The sequence below is a fragment of the Ascaphus truei genome, chromosome 7 (assembly GCF_040206685.1).
Source record: "Ascaphus truei isolate aAscTru1 chromosome 7, aAscTru1.hap1, whole genome shotgun sequence".
NCBI lineage: Eukaryota > Metazoa > Chordata > Amphibia > Anura > Ascaphidae > Ascaphus > Ascaphus truei.
The window spans coordinates 29,592,344-29,615,643 of NC_134489.1; positions in this window are offsets into that span (position 1 = coordinate 29,592,344).

The window sequence follows — 23,300 nt, forward strand, 5'->3', positions numbered from 1 at the left end:
CAGGGGGGGTTGGGCCTAAGGCCAGGGTACTGCCCTACCAGGGGCTCAGACCTAGGACCCTCCCCTAGGTACAAAAGGGGGTGCAGCCTAAATTCTAGTCTGTTTTGTGCAGTGTTGGAAGTGTGGAGCCAGGGCTTTGGTTCACCTTCTTTCGCCTCCCTCAGGGGAGTGGGATCAGCTACCCCATATTCCACCAGGGATTATGGGAGTCAGGGTAGACCTTTGGCGCCCAGGCCCTGGGGGTTGAGTCGAGGGACCAAAGGAATGAGTATGCTGATATGTATGCTGTGTACTGCGGTACGAGAATAAAGAACTGTTCCTGTTTTATACTCCTGCCTGAGGCAGCAGTTTTTTCAGGGAGGGAGTGAATGTTTTCCACAAGGGGACTGCACCTATTCCTATAGGCCCTTTGGGAATGGAGGTGCTGTAGCAGTGAGAAAGAACCACCCAGCACTGAAAGCCTGTCCTGTGAACCCGGATGCTCAGGGCCATCCTGTTAACCAACGGGTAGCACCACCACCAGGTAATCGCAGTGATTCTCCCTTAAGGTGGGGGAACATGGGTTACAGAGAGATGGAATCTATATAAATGACAGCAACAAATCATCAACCACTAGGAATCTTTCTTTCTTTAATAGGAGATCTGGAAATGCTGTAGGTCTCCGTTCCGATTCTTCTCTTCAGTTTCTTTTCCAAGACAAGGATTATCAATGAGGTTTAAAAGGAAGATATGTAGTTTCTCTGTCTTAATTTTCCAGATGTAGTTCTCGATGCGGAAGACCAGCATTCTGTTGCTCCGAAGGAGGTTCCGTCGCATCCATGAATGGAACACTTTGTGAGGAAATATATGCCGCTCACTCTGAAGGATCATGAAATTACAAAAACATAGATCTGCACTGTATGTCACCAACATTTTTGCTGGTTCCTCAAGACTAAACCTGGCTTGTAATTTATGTAACGCCGGCCGAAGAGCAAGGAATTGTTTCCTAACAGTTTCTCTAGAAGAAGTCTGCCCAGAAAGAAACTCGACGTCCATTATATTGAAAGGTTTTCATCTTTTAAGCTGTAAGAAGAATTTTCTTATATCTTAAACATATGCAATCATCGGCCCTGGACCCGTGTTCACATTTTCATTTCTAGATCTGATGCAATGTGCCCTTTGAATGTCAAGAGGAGGATCAAATGTTGTTTTGAGGAGCTTAGGAAGCCTTCTCAATTTCTTCCCATACACCATAAATGTGTATGTTTTTCCTTCTCTGGCGATCCTCCAATTCCGTTTCTTGCACTTTAAGATCATCTATTTGATGCTTTTTGTGATCTATTAATGCAATTGAATCCTCCATTATAATTATTCTATTTTCTACTTCAGAAATTCTGCTTACCGCCTCTTGTACTTGTTTTTGAAAAGGGAGTAAATCCTTTTGAATGAAATTCTTCTTTGCCAGTTCTTTAAACAAAGCTTCCATAGAAAACTGATCATGTGACTTTGTTGAAGGTGTAGGATCAGCCTTATTCTTTTTATTGCCTGCAGCTGCCGTCTCACCTTGCTAGTCGTAGATACAGTATAAAAAATGAAAATTATTTTGGATAGATAACAAAAATATATGACAAATATATGACAAGTTTGTGTAGAAAATTCATGTTAAGGAGTCTCAGTTCAGTTGGTATCTTTGTTTCTAAATGTTTTATGCTTTTGACTTTTCCCTCAAAACTGCTATAGATTATCACTTAGTCACTCTCTCGGCAACTAAGAAATTTATAATCCGGTAGCTGAAGATTTTGTGCATAAAAAGCTATAATGCTTCTGTAAAGCCCTCAGCAGAATTATGAGGGAGAATATATAGCTTTTGCTCGCTTTTCCCCTGAAATTACTGAACCTTGTTTGTTTTTCAGGTATAAAAGAAGTTGTTTGTTAATGAGTGGTTTGGCAATTTGTAGACAAGAAGATAAAAATGGTTGATGTCTATTTGCCAAAAAATCCAGAATACACTGTTTTATTAACTTCCCTTCTATATGAGGAATTTAAATGTGTTTATTTATTTGAGAGTAAGCACACATAAATCTATCTAGTTGCTTCTGACACCTCTACAACTGTCCCATTAATTTTACAATCTTTAAAGATGTGTCTTCATTTGAGAGAAAATGCAAGTTGAAATTATTTCTCTGTGCTGATGAATAAGGCCGCGATTATACTGCTGGTGTGTGTGCGACCACATGATGTCATGCACATGTTGCGCGCTTGTGAAACTTGCACTGCAGGCTGGAGGCATTCGGAGGCGTGGCTGTGATGTCACGTGAGTGGGTCACCCTCATTGGCTGAAACGGTCATGTGACGCGGCCGTCACGCGGCAAGAATCATTTCAAATCTCTTTTCTAAAATTGCGCGGACAACATTGTGCATTTTAAGCTTGGTATCAGGGTGGGGCCTACTTCACCAGACCCAGCCCTCGGCCTTGCGTGTAAACAAAGCACAGCAACTTGTGGAGAATGCTACCTTGTCACATTAATGACTTGGAGGGTTTGTTTTGTAATGTTTGTGAGTAATCAACTGCATTGAACTTTAGAAATTGTGAGATTTGTATTTTATCACCTCGTTTAACAAAATAAAATTATTATCTACCCCGTGTTGATAGTCAAAATGAAGGATTTTAGTCCCAGAAAAGCACTTGAAGTGTCTTTGGGGGCTGAACTCTCTGATATCCCCAGTAAGAATGCCGCTAGTCCCGGGTCAGTTCACAGTCACCGGTCTGGCCGCCATAGTCGCTGCTCGTCCAGAGGCTCGGATGTCGTAGAAGCAATACAGCAACTGGTGGATGGTCTAGCGCAGTCCTCGCAGTCACACAACTACCGCAAATTAAAAGCTTTCTCCGGGGTATCGCCCACCCCCGTAGGGGAAGAAGAGTTTGTGGATTGAAGTTATTATTCCTTGCAAGTGCTCAAGGAATGGTCTTGTTCAGAATCTGTGAAGAGGCAGCAGATAGTCGAATGCCTCAGACCCCAACCTCAAACATTGTGAGAATGCACCACAAGCTAGAGGGGGAAGCCACCGCCCAAGAGTTGGTAGAACTCCTCAACCAGGCTTAAGTTTTGGAGGAGGATGAAGATAAACTCTTGGCCCAGTTTTGTGCTCTCTGGAAGGAGGGAGAAGAGCTGTCCAAGTTTGTCTGATGAAATTGAATGAGTGACCTCGCTCAAAACTCTTATACCAGTGAGTGGTGTAGGTCGCGTGCTGCCAGGGATAAGACCATAGACAAAAAGGGATACGTGTGTCAAGAACACACGACAAAAGATCCCCACTAAGGCGCACCGCAGGCCTGAGTTGAATTAAATCCTGGTCCTATGGTGCGCTAGACATACAACATAAATATTTTATTTAAATCCTAATAAAATGTTAAAAAACCCAGAAGCTCTTAGTTTCTCCAGTGTAACATGAAATCAAGTCCAATCAAATAAAGTCAAATACGGCAGAAAGAGTATCTGTGACTCTTCTTATATTCCCTCTTGCTAGTTGTATTGCCTCTTAGGAAATTCCTGGGTGAGGTATTAATATACCTTTATAGACACCTTATGATGATAAGATGCAATACATCAATGGCTAAGTTTGTATATAAATATATCTGCTATATCCCTCTGCTATAACATGAAAATTCAGAGTGGATATGTGTGTTATCTAGCATGGGGTGGGAACTGAAATAGTTTTAAATACGCTGATATTACTGTTGTGATAAGGTATGGTCATATCTAATGATGGAATAAGTGTAGACATATATATGCCCAGATATAATTAATTTATTCTTAATGGCATATGTACACGCGTTGCATAGTGAATATCGTAAGGCCAATATGATGGTACAGATGTATGGACCGTAATGTCCACAACCAAAGGAACAACCCAGTTAGTGCTCGTGCTGCTGATTGTGCATAACAGAATATACTCAGAGTGCGTCCACTCACAAGTTTTCATGCGTATGCGTGCGATATTGATCACATGATTATAGTCGCCGCTGGTTCCAAAAACCAGTACACATGTAGAGTCCGCACTACACTTGAATAGTAGGGCTAGGGCGGACAGTACTAATGTGTTTCGCCGGTCTGATAGTCACTTAAACTGGTCACGTAGTAGCAGCCGTCTGCAAGCCGTCTGCAAGACCGTGCCGCTGGTATGGGGACCAGTGCTCGTACAGCGTCAGCGTATCGTGCCTATTTGGCAGTATTACATGATAGGAGTCTAGGACAGCTTTGGGTGAAGCAACATAACATTAAAAAACCCGACGTGACGTCCGTTTCGTCGCCTACTGCGACTTAATCTGGGGTCGCAGTAGGCGACGAAACGGACGTCACGTCGGGTTTTTTAATGTTACGTTGCTTCACCCAAAGCTGTCCTAGACTCCTACTGTATCATGTAATACTGCCAAATAGGCACGATACGCTGACGCTGTACGAGCACTGATCCCCATACCAGCGGCGCGGTCTTGCAGACGGCTTGCAGACGGCTGCTACCACGTGACCAAGGTCACGGGTCTATACAGTTGGCATACCGCCAGTTTAAGTGACTATCAGACCGGCGAAACACATTAGTACTGTCCGCCCTAGCCCTACTATTCAGGTGTAGTGCGGACTCTACATGAGTACTGGTTTTTGGAACCAGCGGCGACTATAATCATGTGATCAATATCGCACGCATCAGCAGAAGATATATCGCCTTAGCATACAACCACTCTACTAATCTACCATACTTGCTTGATTAGTTTAAGCATTATATGTACTAATAAAGACACTGCCTTAATGATGTAACAACTATATGTGTATTAACACATGGGCACTTTGGATACATTGGGCCACTATCTGACATCAGCTGCTCACATTGTTATAAATCAGTTATTGCATCTAGCAACTATATCACCATGATAAACACTTGGAATTGTAGTAGACATAGGGACAATCCTGAATGCACTGGATATAGCTATATTCAAGTGTATATTTAGTCTTAACTGATATTAGACAAAAGCCCTCAACTATATGGTATGGGATGCAATGGTATTCTTTACACTTGCATTTACGGGTGTATACGTGTAAGCTGTAAATGAACCAGAACACCCTAGAAAAGACTTTATTTTGAAAGTATCTCGTGACCTAACAAAATTGAAAACTTGTGAGTGGACGCACTCTGAGTATATTCTGTTATGCACAATCAGCAGCACGAGCACTAACTGGGTTGTTCCTTTGGTTGTGGACATTACGGTCCATACATCTGTACCATCATACTGGCCTTACGATATTCACTATGCAACGCGTGTACATATGCCATTAAGAATAAATTAATTATATCTGGGCGTATATATGTCTACACTTATTCCATCATTAGATATGACCATACCTTATCACAACAGTAATATCAGCGTATTTAAAACTATTTCAGTTCCCACCCCATGCTAGATAACACACATATCCACTCTGAACTTTCATGTTATAGCAGAGGGATATAGCAGATATATTTATATACAAACTTAGCCATTGATGTATTGCCTCTTATCAACATAAGGTGTCTATAAAGGTATATTAATACCTCACCCAGGAATTTCCTAAGAGGCAATACAACTAGCAAGAGGGAATATAAGAAGAGTCACAGATACTCTTTCTGCCGTATTTGACTTTATTTGATTGGACTTGATTTCATGTTACACTGGAGAAACTAAGAGCTTCTGGGTTTTTTAACATTTTATTAGGATTTAAATAAAATATTTATGTTGTATGTCTAGCGCACCATACAGTAGGACCAGGATTTAATTCAACCCTGGCCTGCGGTGCACCTTAGTGGGGATCTTTTGTCGTGTGTTCTTGACACACGTATCCCTTTTTGTCAAGTTTGTCCGATGCCTACAGCTATCCTTGTGGGATTTGCTCTCAAAGAAAGTAATTTCTGCAACAGTAGTGAATGAGTACCGATTCAAGCAGCTTATGAAAGGATCTCTACCCTCTCATCCTATAGCTCTTATGATGCGATGCGCCCCTCTGGAGGAAAAAAACCCCAGCTTCACGGAATTGCTAGGCCACAAAAATATGCAAAAGTTTCAATTGCGATTCTACACTCCAAAGACATCTCTAGAGTCTACCAAGGGAGAGTGTAAGGTAAGCCCATCCAAGAAGCCTAGGGCAAAGGAGAATTCCGAGGTGAACATCCACCAGGAACCTCCATGCCCGACTCCTCAGGCGCCTCAGAGCTCGGTCCCTAATCCTGGCCCCAGTGCGGCCTGAGGTACCCGCTGCTTTACCTGCAGCAGAGAAGGTCACTTTTCTAAGGACTGTCCAAAGTCAGCAACTCCCACCCCAGGAGCCATGGCCTTCACCGTTCACCCGGCGGAGCCCGTCAACGTTCTCGGATAGTGCCCCTGCACTTAGTCCCGAAAAGGAGCACTAACAGGATGCCCATACCCGAGAAATACCTGCAGCTATACTACGAGTACTAGTGGAGGGAATCTATGCCTCCGCTCTGCTGGACACTGGTTCTCAAGTGACAATCATCTACCGGCCCTTCTATGATCTGTACCTCCAGCATCTGCCCATGCAGTCGGCAGAGAAAATGAAATAATGAGGCCTTAGTAGCGAAGACTACCCCATCAATGGAGTGATTCAAGTGAGGCTGGATATACCGCAGTTGAACACCAACAATACTCACCCCATGGAAGTGCAAACGTTGGTGTGCCCTGAACAAAGGGAACATCCGAATTCCCCCATCATACTAGGGACCAACGCGGATGTGGTGCGATCCTTGATCCGGGCTTACCTTAAGAAGCCTGGTAACTACCATTGTCGTCCTTGTGGATTCATCCTGCCTTCAAAGAAGAGTGCTACTGAATTTCTGCCCAAGAGGGGTTCGGCCAGTTATTCAACTTTGAGAAGAGGTTGACAGAGATTCCTGTTTAGCAAGAGTGCTAAAAATACAATCATACTGAACGATGCCACCCTGTTCAGAGAGCATTCCAGACGCATTGCTCCAAGAGATGTGGATGATGTGCGGGACTTCTTGAAAGAGATGGAGACTGCTGGCATTGTGACTGAATCCCGCAGTCTCTATGCATCCCCTATAGTGGTGGTACGGAAGAAGAATGGATCTGTGCACCTATGTGTGGACTATTGTACTCTGAATCACCGCACGGTTCCGGATCAATACACCTTACCCCGGATTGAGGCGATCCTCAGCGCCTTGTCCGGCAGTCAGTGGTTCAGCGTGTTGGATCTGCGGTCCGGTAACTACCAGGTCCCCATGAGCCTTGAAGACCAGGAGAAGAAAGCAGTTGTCTGCCTCCTTGGGTTTTAACAATTTACCCGGATGCCCCAAGGCATCTGTGGAGCACCGCCACCTTCCAGAGATGGAAAAGACCATGGAAGATATGAATCACGGAGAGTGTCTGTTATATCTAGACGATATCATTGTCTTCAGAAGGACACTAGAAGAGCACAAAGAACACCTTCTGAAGGTCTTGGATAGACTAAGGAAAGAAGGTCTGAAGTTGTCCCTGGACAAATGCAGATTCTGCCACACCTCGGTCACCTATGTGGACTATATTGTGTCCACGGCAGGAGTAGCCACCAACCCAGCCAAGGTAAAAGCAGTAGTGAACTGGCCTAGACCAGAGAATGTGATGGAGCTTCGTTCCTTCCTGGTATCCTGCGGATACTACAGGAAATTCATGGAGGGATACTCAAGTAAGGCCAAGGATCTCAATAACAAGCGGAGGATCTATCCGGAAGACCCTCTGCAAAAAGCAGTGACTCCACAAATGCTGTTCAGTGACAAGGCATTCGTTGAGCTTAGGAAGAGTCTTACCGAAGCGCCTCTCTTGGCCTATGCAGATCCGGATCAACCGTATGTGTTGCATGTCGAAGCCAGCTTCAATGGACTGGGAGCAGTACTACATCAAAAATACCTTGCGGGCCTCCGGTCAGAAGCCTATGTGAGTCACAGTCTGACGCTGAGCAAGTATAAATACCCAGTCCATAAACTGGAATTCCTATCGCTCAAGTGAGCTAGTGTAGATAAGCTACATGATTATCTCTATGGGGTCTCCTTCGAGGTACGGGCCGACAACAATCCGTTGACCTCCATCAAATTGGAAACCACCAGCCACAGGTGGTTGGCTGCTCTATCTAATCACCGGTTCACCCTGAAATACAAGCTGGGTCCCCTAAATGTTGGAACCGACGCTCAGTCCCGAAGACTGGTTCAGCATCTGACGACGGCGAATGGGAAGAGATTCCTGGTCCTGGGATTTGGGCGATGTGCTCCAAAGCGGCTATAGTGAATGACAAAGTAGCCTTTCCGAACTCAGAGTGGCAGACACCTTGGGATGCCAGTCAGAGGCACTTCCTGCCGCATACTGCCACCCAGAATCCATGTCCATAACTCAAGACTCCATAATAAGGTGGAAGGAGCTTTGTCATGGTGCAGATACGGGATCCTGTGGCTGGAGCCCTACGTCAGGCCATCCAAGGAAATAATCCCTCTTTAGTGAAGCGTGCTCCCGCAGATACGGTCGCTACACATATTAGGGAGTGGGGCAAGTTCCAAATCAACAATGGCCTTCTCTATCGAGTTATCCCCTATTACAACCAAAAAGATAGGTGACAACTAGTTCTGCCGAGAATATTGCAGTACCAGGTACTAAGGTCTCTACATGATAACTACGGGCACTTTGGAGTGGATAAGACCTTCGGACTCATAAGAGACCAGTTCTTTTGGCCCAAAATGTTGGAATCAGTGGAGCACCATTGTCGGAGATGCTTGCAGTGCATAGAGCGGAAAAAACTGCCTACACTCGCAGCCCCAATGGCCATCTGAAAAGCTCTGGTCCCATGGACCTAGTCTGCATGGACTTCCTATGTATCAAGCCAGACTCTAGGGGTATTGGGAATGTTCTCGTAATAACTGATCACTGTACCCGATATGCCCAAGCTTTCCCCACCAAGGATCAAAAGGCCCTCATGGTGGCTTAGGAACTGTGGGAAAAGTACTTCTTTCATTATGGTCTACCGAAACGAATGCCCTCAGACCAGGAGCGTGACTTTGAGAGCAAGCTAATTAAAGAGCTACTGAAGCTACTTAATATCGAGAAGTACCGTACAACCCCTTAACATCCGGAGGGAGATGCCCTTCCGGAGCAATTCAACCGGACCATACTAAACATACTAGGTACCCTACGGGATTCCGAGAAGGCCGGTGGAGCAAGCATGTAGAGCATTTAGTGCATGCTTACAACTGTATGAGGCATGAATCCACAGTGTATTCACTCTACTTCATGATGTTCGGCAGAGGCCAGACTACCAATAGATATCCATCTAAGGGTGTCCACCGACGGTGTACCGAAAATGACCCACTATAAGTATGTAAAAAGACTATAGGATAACCTCCATAGAGTGTATCAGTTGGCAGAAGAAGCCACGCCAAGCTGAATCAAAATAACATACGGAGGTATGATTGCAAAGTTCGCTATCGGGAACTTCGGCCTGGAGACAAGGTTTTCTTGCGGATCCTGGGAATACCAGGAAAGCATAAGCTAGCTGACCGATGTTGAGAAGCTCCCTTTGAAGTGGAGTCACAGATGTCTGGGCTCCCCATATATACCGCATCAAGGATTCGGAGGGCCGGGTAAAGGTCTGGCACCGAAATCATTTGCTTCCAATTCCTCAAGTAGGGGGAAGTGATACCGAACCATCGCCCGTAATACGTCCGAGAGAACAGGAAGATTCCAGCGGAATCCCGGAAGCCTTAATGGAAGAGAACCAGGATCCAATGGAAGGTACTTCTTCAAACACCCACGGAGACTGGTGTAATCCTCCTGTCCTCCATGTGCCATCTCCAGTGGCTTCAACAAGCCGGCCTCTGGATCCACAGAGTCCCAGTTTCATACCTAACAGAGACAATGTAAACCAAGAGTCACACCTTATTAGAGGGTACGGAAGAAGAGACTCGTAGGAGTCAGAGAGTGAGACGCCCTCCAACACGAGTGGTGTATGATTTGCTAGGGGCACCCCATTACGAGTCTCAGCAGTTGTCTCGGAGCAAGTTTGCTTCTATGACGGTGCTCAATGAAATCTTTAACATTGTTTAGATGCGGTAGAGGAACTCTGTGTATGATATAGGGAAAGGCCTTACGATAGGGATTCCTTCACTATATCAATAGAGAGAGAGATATGCTGCAGGACAGTGCCTGCATGTCTTTGCAGCTTGATAGCTGAAAGGATATCTGGACTCGATAGTAGAGACTGTTACGAAAGGATCATCCGACTGGGGGTCCCTCCTCAGAGGAGTCAGATGGTGGAATCATCCACGCAAGGAGCAGCGCGCCGCGCAGCAGGACCACGTTGCAGAGCCGCTGATGTTGCTGTTTATCCTGGTCAGGAATATGACCAGGGAGGTATATTAAGTGCACCACCGGGCTCCAACACAGAGAAGCGCTATCCCTCACACGTACACTATTGTTTGTGGACACTCAGGGGTTAAGTGCCCAAGCACATTGCTATGGAAAGGACTGAGGGTGATGCAATGATTGACATGTGGGGAGGTACCATGATTAACATGATGAATGATGCAATGATGTCTATGTAAAGAGGTTATTATTATTATGCTTAGTAAATACTGTTCTTATTCAACTGCGAGTGTCATTACTGTGTATGTTTATTTATTTTTATTTATTTATAAAAATGTTTTACCAGGAAGTAATACATTGAGAGATACCTCTCGTTTTCAAGTATGTCCTGGGCACAGAGTTATAAAAAATACATGGTTACAATAAAAGAACAGGGTTATACAGTCACTTCACAGACATTTCATGGACAGATAAAGTAGGAAAATTGGGTACAGGGGATAAAGGGCTTGTGAGTTTCAGATAGAAATAGAGAAGCTTGAACATCAGCGAACAGCAGCAAACGGCTCATGCCCCTTGGCTGTGCCAAAGGCTGTGCGCCTTTGGGGCAATGCAGATGTACATTGGAGTGAACAAAAATATCTTTTCTTTGTGTCCCCATGGCTCATTAACATTCCAGTGGGTGGGGTTGCCGATTCAACAAAGAACAAGCACATATTAACCCTTAGCACGCTGGTCCTGTGCAGAGGGGAGCAGTCCTTGGGGGGGCCCCATCAGGCTGTGCGCCTTTGGGGCAACGCAGATGTACGCTGGAGTGAACAAAAAGCTGTTGGTTTTTGTGAGGGAACACTCCCACCACGTTGAGATCCCTCGCCAGTGGAGGTGCTGCACCGTGTATAAGTATACCCCAGGCTCCCAGTGGCGGAGGTACAGGCCTCCTGTTAGCCACACAGGTGACAGCAGCACGCGTAGTTGTAGTACCCCAGGGGGAAAAAGGCGTACACAAACATCATGGGACTGAAGGAAAATTGGTTCTTCGATGTTTTTAACCAGTGCACCAATTTCCTCATGGTATTCTAGGACAATGTGGACAGCACAGGTCAACTGTAGACTGGAAAACTGTACACAGAACAGTTAAGTGTATTAGACACTTATCAATACAAGGAAGAGACTGGTGGTAATGACACTGCTTTTGAAGCAGGTGACCCCTGTTTTAATCCTAACATTGGCTCCCAAGTCACTTTATCTCACTTTGTCTGACAATGTAACCTCCATCTGGGCAGGAGACTGAGGCTTAGAAATTCTATTTGTAGCATCCCATACTCGACACATTAATAAAATATATAATATTTTTAATACATGCACTAACACAGAAACCCAATTTTATTATGTGCATTATCCGTTTGTCCACATCATAAATAAGGTGACCTGTTTGACCGGGACAGTGCTGGTTTTAGGTTTTAGAACACTTGTGTAAAATGTCTCATTTGTATCGGTTTTGAAATTGCTGCTCCAAAACTTTTGGAGCGGCAATTTCAAAACAAGTTCACATATTGATGAGAAGTTTTAGTCCCCAGCTCTGGCCTAGCTTCCACTACCACCACCTCCGCCGTCGGCGCCAGATGTTGGGCCGAACTTCCCCACCTGCCCGCAGGTCCAGCACGGGACCGGAAGCACATTTTCTCATGTGTTGGTTATAAAAAAATTTTCATCTCTACATAACTATTATTATTATTATTATTATGGTAAAAGTATTGGTTTTATTTTATTAGTGTACATAGTTTTGTACATTTGTCACAAACGCCAGCAAATGGAGAATGTGGTGCTGTGAATCTACACTTTTTGGTATCTTGCTAAATAGCCCTCTTAATGCTATATACACGGATTGGACATACATAGTGAGCTGAGCAGAGAGGGGCTATGTGAACGTGGGGACCTACTTAATAAACTGTTAATAACCAGTACTTACAGATCTTGGGTTACTCCTGTGTCGGACGTAGCATTTCAATGTCGTGTTGACTGATCTGTTCTAAGTCTCTCTCATGCATGGGTTTTTATAGCCAGTAGAGCTGGGATTCTCCGATAATATTTTATCTTTGTGTGCTGTATTTGAATGTGTAGCAAAATGCCAAATAAAGAAAAAGCTCTTCTCAGAGGAAGCCAAACACTATAATTTGTATCCTCCGTGTCCCCCCAAGTCACCATAATCAGTGTCCTTTTTTTTTTTTTGCCATTGGAATTCTACAGAGATTTGCAACAAACATGTTTGTGAAGAGGGATAGTGACAAACGTGTTTTGTTTTCTTACTCTGCAATACCACATGCTCCACCCCAAAATAATATTTAACCCATGTTTTTAAATATTCTAGCCTGATTTAGGCATATAGCATCACAGGTGTCTGAGACCTACTCTATCTTATGTACGTGGTACCCACCAACTGGTAGGGCCTAGTTAGGTCAGACAGTATCACAACACATGTATTCATATAGTAAGGCTTGGTATTTATTAAATAACCCCTCAACAATCCTTTTCAGATTCTATCAAGAGGATCCAACATTAAATTACACATTTCACACAATATTTAACCTGTGTGTATATTGCAGTGCTACTGTCTTTCCGTGTCTCTCTCTAGGTCCCAATAACCCGTATTATCAAGGGGCACTTGTGGGAGCCTGTACAGCATTGGAGCTCCTTTCATATGTTTGGTAATACAGTTGCCGGTCTGTTTCTTCGCGAAGACTTGGAGAAACTCTTACTGTATGTGTTGTCAATGGTACTGCAGGGTTGCAAGTGTGATCCCTTTGTGGGTTACGCACGACTCCAAAGACACTATAGACTGCAACCTGTCTTTGGACCTTGGCCGGGCTTTACAAGGCGATTCTGACCCTGTTCAACTGGGATTGTTATGTTTGCGTGCTGATCTATGCCTACACCCTCCTTGAGACAGGGTCCGCTCTCCTCGTCTCTGTAGCTCTCCCCCCTCTGTCTCAACACTGATCAGAGTGAATTCTGGCGGGTAGTCCATAGTGCACAAATTACTTTTCCCGAAGAACCTTGACAACTGTAGTGGCTTGCTGGTCTTTGGTCAGGAAGGATTGAGCATACATTGTGAAATTATCTGTGACAACTAAGAAATTGCTATTGTTCTTATTGTCTGGCTCTAAGGACAGGAAATTCATGCATACAAGGTCCATGGGCCCGCTGCTGGTTATACAGTATTCATGAGAGAGGTGACCCATTTCGAAGTGTCTTCTTTGGCACACATCCACCACAATTCTTACAATACTCTGTAGCAGTATCCAGAGGAGCAGTAGGAGCAGCAGCATGGGCAGCAGGAGGTGCGGCTGCACGTGGACATTCCGAGGGCCCTCGATTTTCCTAAAGCTTTGCAAGGGCCCCTGACCTTTCAGAGCCCTCACAAATACTATTGCCCAAAGTTTTATTTTAAAGGAACGCAGCAAATGTTACTTAATTAACATTTGTTTGTTTTTTGGTTTGATTTCAATAGTATATTGCTTTTAATTTTTTATTTGTTTTTATAAACATTTTTTATTCAGAGATAATGTTTCTACAATTTGTTCTGGCATAGGTAATTTAATTGATTTGTTGGAAATGTATTCAAATGTTTAAAAACGATGACAGCCCAACCAAGTGGAGTCAACATTTCCCAACATGGAAATTGTTTTACGGAATTTCCTACCAATGACGGTCACAAACTGCGCAGGTGAAAGAAACGTATTAAGAACGAGCTCCGCAGTTACTGCTTCAACGGAGATTGTACGCTCTTTCATTGATGGCAATCGAATGTTAAAGTCCTTCAACTGTGCCACTGATTGAGCCACCTGTGCTGAAGCTAGGATATCATGAAAACCTGACATGTTGGAGAGGTCTTAATGACTGGAGTTGAGCACCACCGGTATATATTGTTACCGGTATAACCAAACCCATTTCTTTAGAAGAATTTCTTGTGTAGTCTCATTTCTGAGGATTGTATATTTGTATTGGTGGAGAGGGCCCTGCCACAGGAGAAAAGTGGGAGAAATTCATCATTTAGCCCAGAGGTTCAAACTCCAGTCCTTAAGACCCACCAACAGGTCAGATTTTTAGGATACCCCAGCTTCTGCACAGGTGGCTTAATCCACGGGAGCGCCTTCTTTTTTTTCTGCACCCCCCTGCTGGCTGTCCCCATCTCCTCGCGCCCCACTACCCCTTACCTCGGCTCTAGCGTTCTTGGCATCATATTACAGTCCGCTGGGGGGCAGTAGGATTTTTTTTTTTTTGCTTCCTGGATCCCGGTCTTATCTTCATTTTCGTTCTGCACTACAAATAAAAATGTTTAATTTCTTTTTACCTTTTTCCCTGTGCCGAAATGTTTTCTCTCTCAATGTTCTGCACAATGTAACATTTGGAGTCTGCATGTTAATGTGTGGGTATCAGTCTGCATGTACACGCGTGGGTATCGGAGTCTGCGTGTGAACGTGTGAGTAACGGATTCCACACATGGTGGTTAGGGAGGCCCCACTGTGGAAGTGAGTTAAAGCCTTGTAGAGCACAATGACTCTGCCAGCTGGGACGCAGAGAACCTAACTTCTAGGCTCACCTAAATTTTGCCAGACTAGTCCCCCCTGAAACACCAGGTCCAGGTCACTTGTCCCTCCCCCCTCCCCGGCGGGCCTCGATGTAGTATTCTTTATTTCAAGAAATCCGAAAACATCATTACTTTCACACAGTAATAGATTACAGCTGATATCAAGCCAAAGTTAAGATACTTAATGCAAAAGGTATTCAACATATAACAGGGATTACTTATCTATCACAGATAACCACCTTAGATCCAGCCATACAGTATGTAGGTAGTTCTAGCGGTGAGGTCCATGTATTCAGTCATCTGATTCAATTGTCAGAGCTAATTGAATAACATTTGAGCTACAGTAAATGTACTCTGAAGACAGACTACTCTACAAGGCTGTGTCCAGGGGCCTGTATGTCTGGTGTGAGTCTCTCTGATGGTCAGAACACTGTCTTTGATGTGAATTATCCCATTGGCATCCCAGTGTTCGCTCTTCTTGTCGCTTTGGACTGTATTTACCAAGTAGTCTTCTGCTGCTGGAAGACCTTCCAGCCGATTCAAGTCAATTGGTTTTAAAGTGTCTTTCAGCGAAGGAAGGTGTCTTACGACACAGCACTGCTTTGTAAATATGGGCCACTATCTCCCTGTACTTCAGGCACCAGCATTAGATTGCCAGCTCTGCAGGACATGGACTTGCAGTATCTACAATCCTCTATGTACAGTGCCTCGGTGCATTGTTATTTAGGATTACATTATATTACACCATGTACGTTTCAAGGGAGCTGGTGGGTGAATGGTAATGTACTTGTAAAATTATCACTATCTGCATCTTTCTGGCTCCACTAGGTTTGACAGGTCTGTGTTTAAACTCTGTCACCCACAGCTGTATTTAAAATTAGAAAGCAAAACACGTTTAATATCCCCTCGCCTTACAAATGTCTTATCCCTGCAGAATTCCAGCAAAATGCACAGTAAGTGCCCATCATTAGGTTTATTTTCAGAGCAGTCAAAATTATATCACTCTCACATTATATAAAGCAATTCAATCTGCGTTGTGCTTGGAGGACGGATTTATTTCATGCATTTGGCCATACAGACATACTGCAGTGACTTGTTCACAGTTACTGGGACAGATATTCTGGGCAGCAGATGAAAAGGGATTTGAAAGCGGCCGAATTACAAACCATTTCCGATGCTGTGTATTCACCTGCCTGACCAGAGAGAAATTTCTCAGTGTTTGATCCAGAAATGTGAGTATTTGTTCAAACTCATACAGACAATGTACAGAGATATTTACAATGGTAAAGAGCAATAGCACAGATAAAAGATTTAACCTGCAGATAACGTGTATCTATTCTGTTAGATACCTTAGTATTTCTTTAAATACTAATTTGTGCGTGTGTGGGGCCGCCGACAGGGGGGGACAGCCGGGACAAGTGTCGCGGACCCGTTGGCTGCGGGGGGCCCGGCGGCCGGGCAAAGCAGTTGGGCCCGTCCTCTCGATGCCACCTAGCCCCGGCTCTCCTCAGCCTCGAGACTCCCTCCATACTGACTGTCCCACGCTTCTGACGTCCGCGTGTCACCTGGCCTCCCTCTCATGCCGGTGCGCACCAGAAGTTCAGTCCAGCTTACTTCCGGCACTGCTGATGTCATAGAGGCCCGGCGCGCCCCAGAAGCTTGACGCGCGACAGTCAGTGAGGAAGGAGAGGCCTGTAGCTGGGGAGATCCCCCTCCGCAGCCCCTGGGCCCAACCTGGGGTGGGGGGGGGTTTAATATGTATTTTGTTTTTTTTAAATTTTTTTACATTTTTTAATGTATTTGGAACTTTTTATATGTATTTGTTTTTTTTTATATGTATTTTTTTTAGTATGTATTTGTATTTTAGATATATGCATGGGAGGGGGGTTATATGTACTGAGGGGGGATTATATGTTCTGGGGAGGCGTGTTTTTTTTAATGTATTTGGGGTGTTTGTATTTATTTGGGGGAGTGGGGATTTTTTGTATATGTATTTGAGGTTGGGAAGGTTTTTTTGTATTGGGGGTTGGTTTTTTTGGTATGTATTTTGTGGGGGGGGGTTGTGTGAGGGGGACGGAATCACTGTGTGGAGGGTGATTAAGTGAGAGTTGGGTAATTGATGGAGGGGGGAGGGAGGAAAAGAGGGATTAAGGCTGCGTCCATAGGACTGCAGCCGTGCGGAGGCGCGCAGAGGCTGAGGGAAAGCGAGTGCTTTTCCTGGCCTTGGTCCGCACGCCCTCCGGGGGCATGTCGGGGGGGCTGTGATGTCACAGAGCTGGTTCGCCCTCATTGGGCGAACCGCTCACTTGACCGGCCCTGCGCTCCCGTGAAAAATGAAAAATTGTTGTCTTTTATACTGTGGGTTCAATAAAAGGCATCATACTATCCATTTTCCTTTTCACTTTTGTTCCACATCAAATAAAGGAGCAATAGAGCTAACATTTTAGTTTTTTTTCCCAGCAAATATTAGAGAAAACAGCAAGTTGAAATATAAAAATATTGGAAACCCTACTTGGTATTCTTCAAGGTAATTGAAAATCCTCGTTTGTAGATGTACATAAGAAGACTTGAAAGCTGATTTATAACTGGATCTCTGAAACAGAAATACATGCTGATATATTAAAAGTTATCAAACTGGTTCAGTCAGTGCAGCTGCTAGAATTCGGACCACATTATTTTATCTGGGGTTTCAGCCTCACAAATCTGTGGGGAAAAAAATCACACGATGAAAGTTTCACACAATTGTCAACATTTTCAATAGCATTGTTATATTTCTTGTCTTTGCTACTTAATGACCTTTATCATTTAAAATAACTTATTCACCATTCCTTAAACTCATAATCCGCTCATGACTTAATTAAACCTGGTATATATTTTGTCTCTTTTTTTTTCCGGGCCAGTTTAAATTGCTTAATTATATGATTAACTAACATTTTTGAGAATAACAAGGTTTCTAACCAGTGCAACTCTAGAGCAAAAAAAAAGGCAGCACATTGTGTGAAAGAAAAACATCCTGTTGCTTTTATTCGAATATTTTGTATACATTTGATGGTATTTTATTGCCCCAGAATAACCCAAATGGGCACCAAAGAAATGTTCATACAAACGGGGAGATTCTCTAAGCTTCGATGAGGTATTCGAGTTGGCCACTGCATGAATTGCCAGGCAAGTCAATGGCAGTTAATGTGGGATCAAACACGGTTACCTCTTACCAGAGTTGAGGGAATCCCGGCATTAGATCTTTTACATTCTCTACCTGTGCTCATCTGAAATTTTCCACTGTAATTTACATGTAAGACACATGTGCAGGGTCTGCGGTGACCGTGCATTGAGGGCCGACGTGTTTAGTACATAAGATATGCCTGTATCCTGTCAATATCTACAGGAGTGGTACTTACCCCTTGGAGTGTATAGCGTTAATCAAACTGTCATTTTAATGTTTTGACATGGGAGATATCTGTACAGATTCAGTCTCTCTCATTCTAATTTTCTATGATGTTCCCAACTAAAGTGATCCAAAACATACTGTAGATCTATATTTACTAATCGGTGAAATAAGACATCTTCCGGCCCTATCAAGTGAAGGTGAGATGACGTACAGGTGTCTTATGGCTAGATACTGCTTAGTAAATACTGTATGTTCCTTAATATTGTATTTCTAGAGAACTGACTTGAAGCGTGTGTGTGTGTGTGTGTGTGTGTGTGTGTGTGTGTGTGTGTGTGTGTGGATGTGGTCTAAGCAACAGATTTTGTTTTCTTTTCATTATAGGTTGTGAACCCCATTAATTAGACCCACAAGAAAGTTCTACATAGTGGCATTGTAGAGAATTGTACAGACCCTCACATACTTAGTCTGTTGTTAAAATGTATCATGAGAGCCACAGAACCTTGTCTAAGGTTATAACACGACTTAATATTTCTAGAGGTCTCGTGTGATGTAGTATTCCTGGTTTTCACCTGGGCAGAGTACAGCGATGGTCCAAACTAGTCAGGATAACTTGAGCATGATACTGAACATGTTCAAAGCCTGGAAGACTCATTTTCCCTTGTTGCACAAGTTATATGCTGTGGCCTTAGTCTTGTTAACGCTGCTTAGTACTGCAGAGAATGAGCCCACTGTTTCGTCTGCCTGCGCTCTAAATGATCAAAGCGTGGAAGGCTATCTGCAGGAAGGTGACCTTATCTTGGGAGTTATTTTACAACTCTTCATGCTGAAGGACATTGAATGGGAAACCTTCACAAGAAGACCTTCCAAAGACGTGACATGTTATGGGTGAGTGATGAGAACATTAATCATACTGTCAAGTGTCTTTTGAAGTTGGAATGGTCCTGTAACTTGCAAATGGCACACACTACCTACAGTATACATCTCCCTCTACTGCAGATATACAATCTACTTCTAGAAATATGATTAATTGCATTGATGTTTAATGGAGGTTAGACAAAGTTATCCATTTGCATCCAATGCAAGTGTAAGTGAAAATCATCCCAATTTAGATTGTAAGCTCCTTGGGACAGGGTCTCCTTTTGCCTAGTGTTATCATTTACCTGCTGCTCTTATTATTTGTATTCCCCCCCTCCCCCATATTGTAATTTAGTAAATAAAATTACCCATACATGCATTAATTTTTTATATTAATGATATTTTAAATTGACTTAAAATGTATAGTGCAATATTCATTGATACCCTTAGATTAACCCTATGTGCTCCAATGTCAGGTCTGGGGTAGGTGTCCTCCCTACGTTCCTACACTCGCTCTAATACTGAGCTTGCTTGATTAGTAGAGAGGAGCGGCTCGGTGAGTAAAGACACTGTCTCTGGCACTGAGTTTGAAGGAGGGGAACCTGGTTCAACTCCTTGTGACATTGGGCAAGTCACTTAATCTCCCTGTGCATCAAGGAACAAAAAACATAGATTGTAAACTCTACGGGGCAGGGACTTGTGCCGGCAAAATGTCTCTGGAAAGCGCTACGTAAAACTAGCAGCGCTATACCAGAACAAACAGTTATTATTATTATTATGCTGTAGTAGCGCGTTTGAAAAAGTTAGAAACAATGTTACCATGAAATCAGTTTTATTCACTGAATGTTCTGTCTGGTAATCCTTTTTTCTATGCAAATCTTGTATATGCCCACTACCTGGTAAAGTTTGAATGATGGTGGTCTGTATACTTCAGAGAAACGTCTGTTTTGAATTTTGTGATAGTACACAAAGAGTTAACCAGTAAACCATGTTGCTGGATTTATTGATGTGCTGTTTTCAACTCTATTTAACAAGAAGCGCCATCTAAGCTCGAAGTGCCTTGGCATTTTTAATTACCATTTTTTAAATATAATAATGTATACTGCTTTTTAAATACATGCAGTCTGAGAGATGAGGAGGCTGACAGGAGGCGTTGAGTGTGATGTGATTGGGCGATATACCTGTATCTCCTATTCATGTATTAAACACACTGTATGACGTTGTGACTCTCAAACCACCCACAACCCCAGCCCCAGCCATTACTCAGAGGTACTTCATTTTTTATTTTCAGAGTTCGCATTCCTACTGCCAACCCTGCATACATGTTTATCTTTGAACATTAAAAGAATAGAAAAAAAACCCAGTCCTATACTGTAGCTGTCAGATTTATCACCCGGTGTCACCCCACCGCTAAAACATGTCACCAGCATTAGTTGTCATTGGTCTTAGAGATTGTGTGTGTTATTTCTTGCCTCCCGTAGCCCTTCCCTCCGGTATTACCGTCATCTTTTGGCTGCCGTTTTTGCCATTGAAGAGATCAACCAGAACCCCAACATTTTACCCAACGTCACCCTTGGATTTCACATCTACGACTCCTGCACCAGTGAGAGAAGAGCCTTGGCCACTACGTTAAGTATATTGACAGGGAGGGGGAAATCTGTCCCTAATTACAAGTGTAACCAGAAAGGGACTCTTGTTGCATTCGTGGGACACCTGCTATTCTCAATATCGTATGTCATGTCTGGCCTAACTGGGATATACAGATTTCCACAGGTAAGATATATTTGTCCTCAGAACAGAATTAATTAAGTCTCATTGTCTATTACAAAAAAAGTAACAGCGGAGTCATTATCCAAACGTTAGAGCTCAACGCCAGTCCTCAAGCCCAACAGATCAGGTTTTCAGGATATCCCTGCTTCAGCACAAGTGGCTGAGGTCAGTCCCTGCTTCAGCACAGGTGGCTCAATCAGAGGCTCAATCTACTGGGTTCAGTCCAGTCCTGAAAACATGAGAAAGGAGAAGGGGGAGCCTCCCCTAGCAAACCCACTGGAATATTAACTATGAGTGCCAGTCACGAAACTAAGACAGTCACTTTAAGAGAGGAATCGTCATCCAAGCTGAAGCAGAAAGATGAACTAAACTGTGCTGAAGCTAGAATAAAAATTAACTAAAAACTGTTTGACGTACAAAACATGCTATTTAACCTTTCATCACAGTAAGCATTATTAGGTAACCCATTGCATGCCTAAAGTTAACCCCTTACATGCCTATGCCATCATAAAGAAGATAAACTTCATTCTCACTACCTGTTGTTTCTGAGGCCCATGATTTTTACTGAAGGAGTTACTGAACAAAAAACGTTGACTAAATATTTGCAATCATGAACCATCCGGCATAGAATAGACGTCATTTTCCTTCAAAGAGTAACCCTGCTTCAGCACAGGTGAAAAGACCGAGCCATTGATTGAGCCATCTGTGATGAAGCAGGGATATCCTTAAAACCTGACCTGTTGGTGGCCCTTGAGAACTGGAGTTGGCCACTCCTGCAGTAAGCTTACACAACTAGGCTTTTGCGTTTAAATTTGCAAAGTCAACACACATTTGACATAAAACGGCAGCTCAAAGTGATAGAGATGGTGTTGCATGTCTGCCTGCTTTTACCTTCATTCAGCTGTAAGATATGTTGCTCTGTCAGTGGTTCCGCTCTTTTAATAAACCCAGGTTTCACAGATTAGTTTATTCTGTTCCGATACTTTTATTGAGATATTTTTAGCAGGAAATACAAATGTAGTTAAGACTCATTGTCTCCGGTGCCGCGGCCACAAAAGTGAAAGTCTGCGTGCCGGGACAGCGTCTACCGTGGTCGCACTGCGAGTGGTCCATGCTTTCCAATGGTGCTGCGACCACCGCGGTCTCGCAGGTCGCAGCTGCACCGACGACAGGTTTAGCTACATCTGTATGAATTGGGATATAGGACAAAGTGGGATATGTACCCCAAACACTAGTGCTCAAGTTTTGCTGGCACAGACAAGAAAAAGAAGTCATCAAATCCTTAGAATCCAAAGCAATAAAGGTCTGAACTGAACTGACTGCTTCACATATAAATCATCAGGTCTCATGGAATAAAGCGGACATATATACACAGGCTGGGGGGAGGGGTATTGAACACTGAGAAAGGCAGAGTAGCCGAGATATCCAATAAGGCTGAACAGCCCGGCCAACTCTAATCCTCCCAAGTCCCGCAACCCCCCACTATACCTGCTATCACGCCGAGACCTGGAACTTGTGTGCAGGGAATCCTCCGCATCAGTACATAATACCGCGCTCCTCCCTAGAGAAGTTTGCTGCAAGTAAAAAGATAGGCCTTACATATAGAAAAACAAAAAGAACGATTCCTGTGCTCCTATCAATTAGGCTAAGATAAAATAATATTCTCATGAAAATGGGTATTTGGTTAAACCCGTTGGCCAAAGCATTTGTAAGCCTGCATGCCACGTCAAGGCAACCCGTTTAATGCAGGTACCTACACTATACTGTATATATATGTAATAATTGTCGCATGGACTAGTGAAAAAAGTGTTAAATCCCTGAAGGGGTTAAATAAAGCATGAGCTTATGTGAGTAGTGCAATTAAAATCTGGCCAAAGCCAGTATCATACTTACCTTTGCTATAAAGGTAATCAAGGTGCACAAATTCCCTGGTGTGCAGGAATCGTTCTTTTTGTAATCCTCCGCATCAGTAAACAGCTGCAAAAACGATAGTCGCAGTGAGTCCTTTCCAAGCAAGGCGTGCTCCAGCCGAAGTAGTTAGAGTAGACGAAAAAAAGGCAAATCGTAAGACGGTGCACAGCGGAAAAAACGTACCAAGCGCAACCTAGAAAAAAGCTTGATTTAATAGGAAAAAACGGACTGTAACATCACCAAGCGCACTCTGGCGTGTTTCGTCCCGGCAGGGACTTTGTCAAAGAGTTGGGATATAATGCATGCACTCTATATGTATACAGCACAAATCATGCACGCAAAACTTTGAAGAGCAGTTGTTAGAATACGAGATAACATGCAGATTTAAGATGTGCAAACGGGTCACACATTTGCAAACCTTGAAT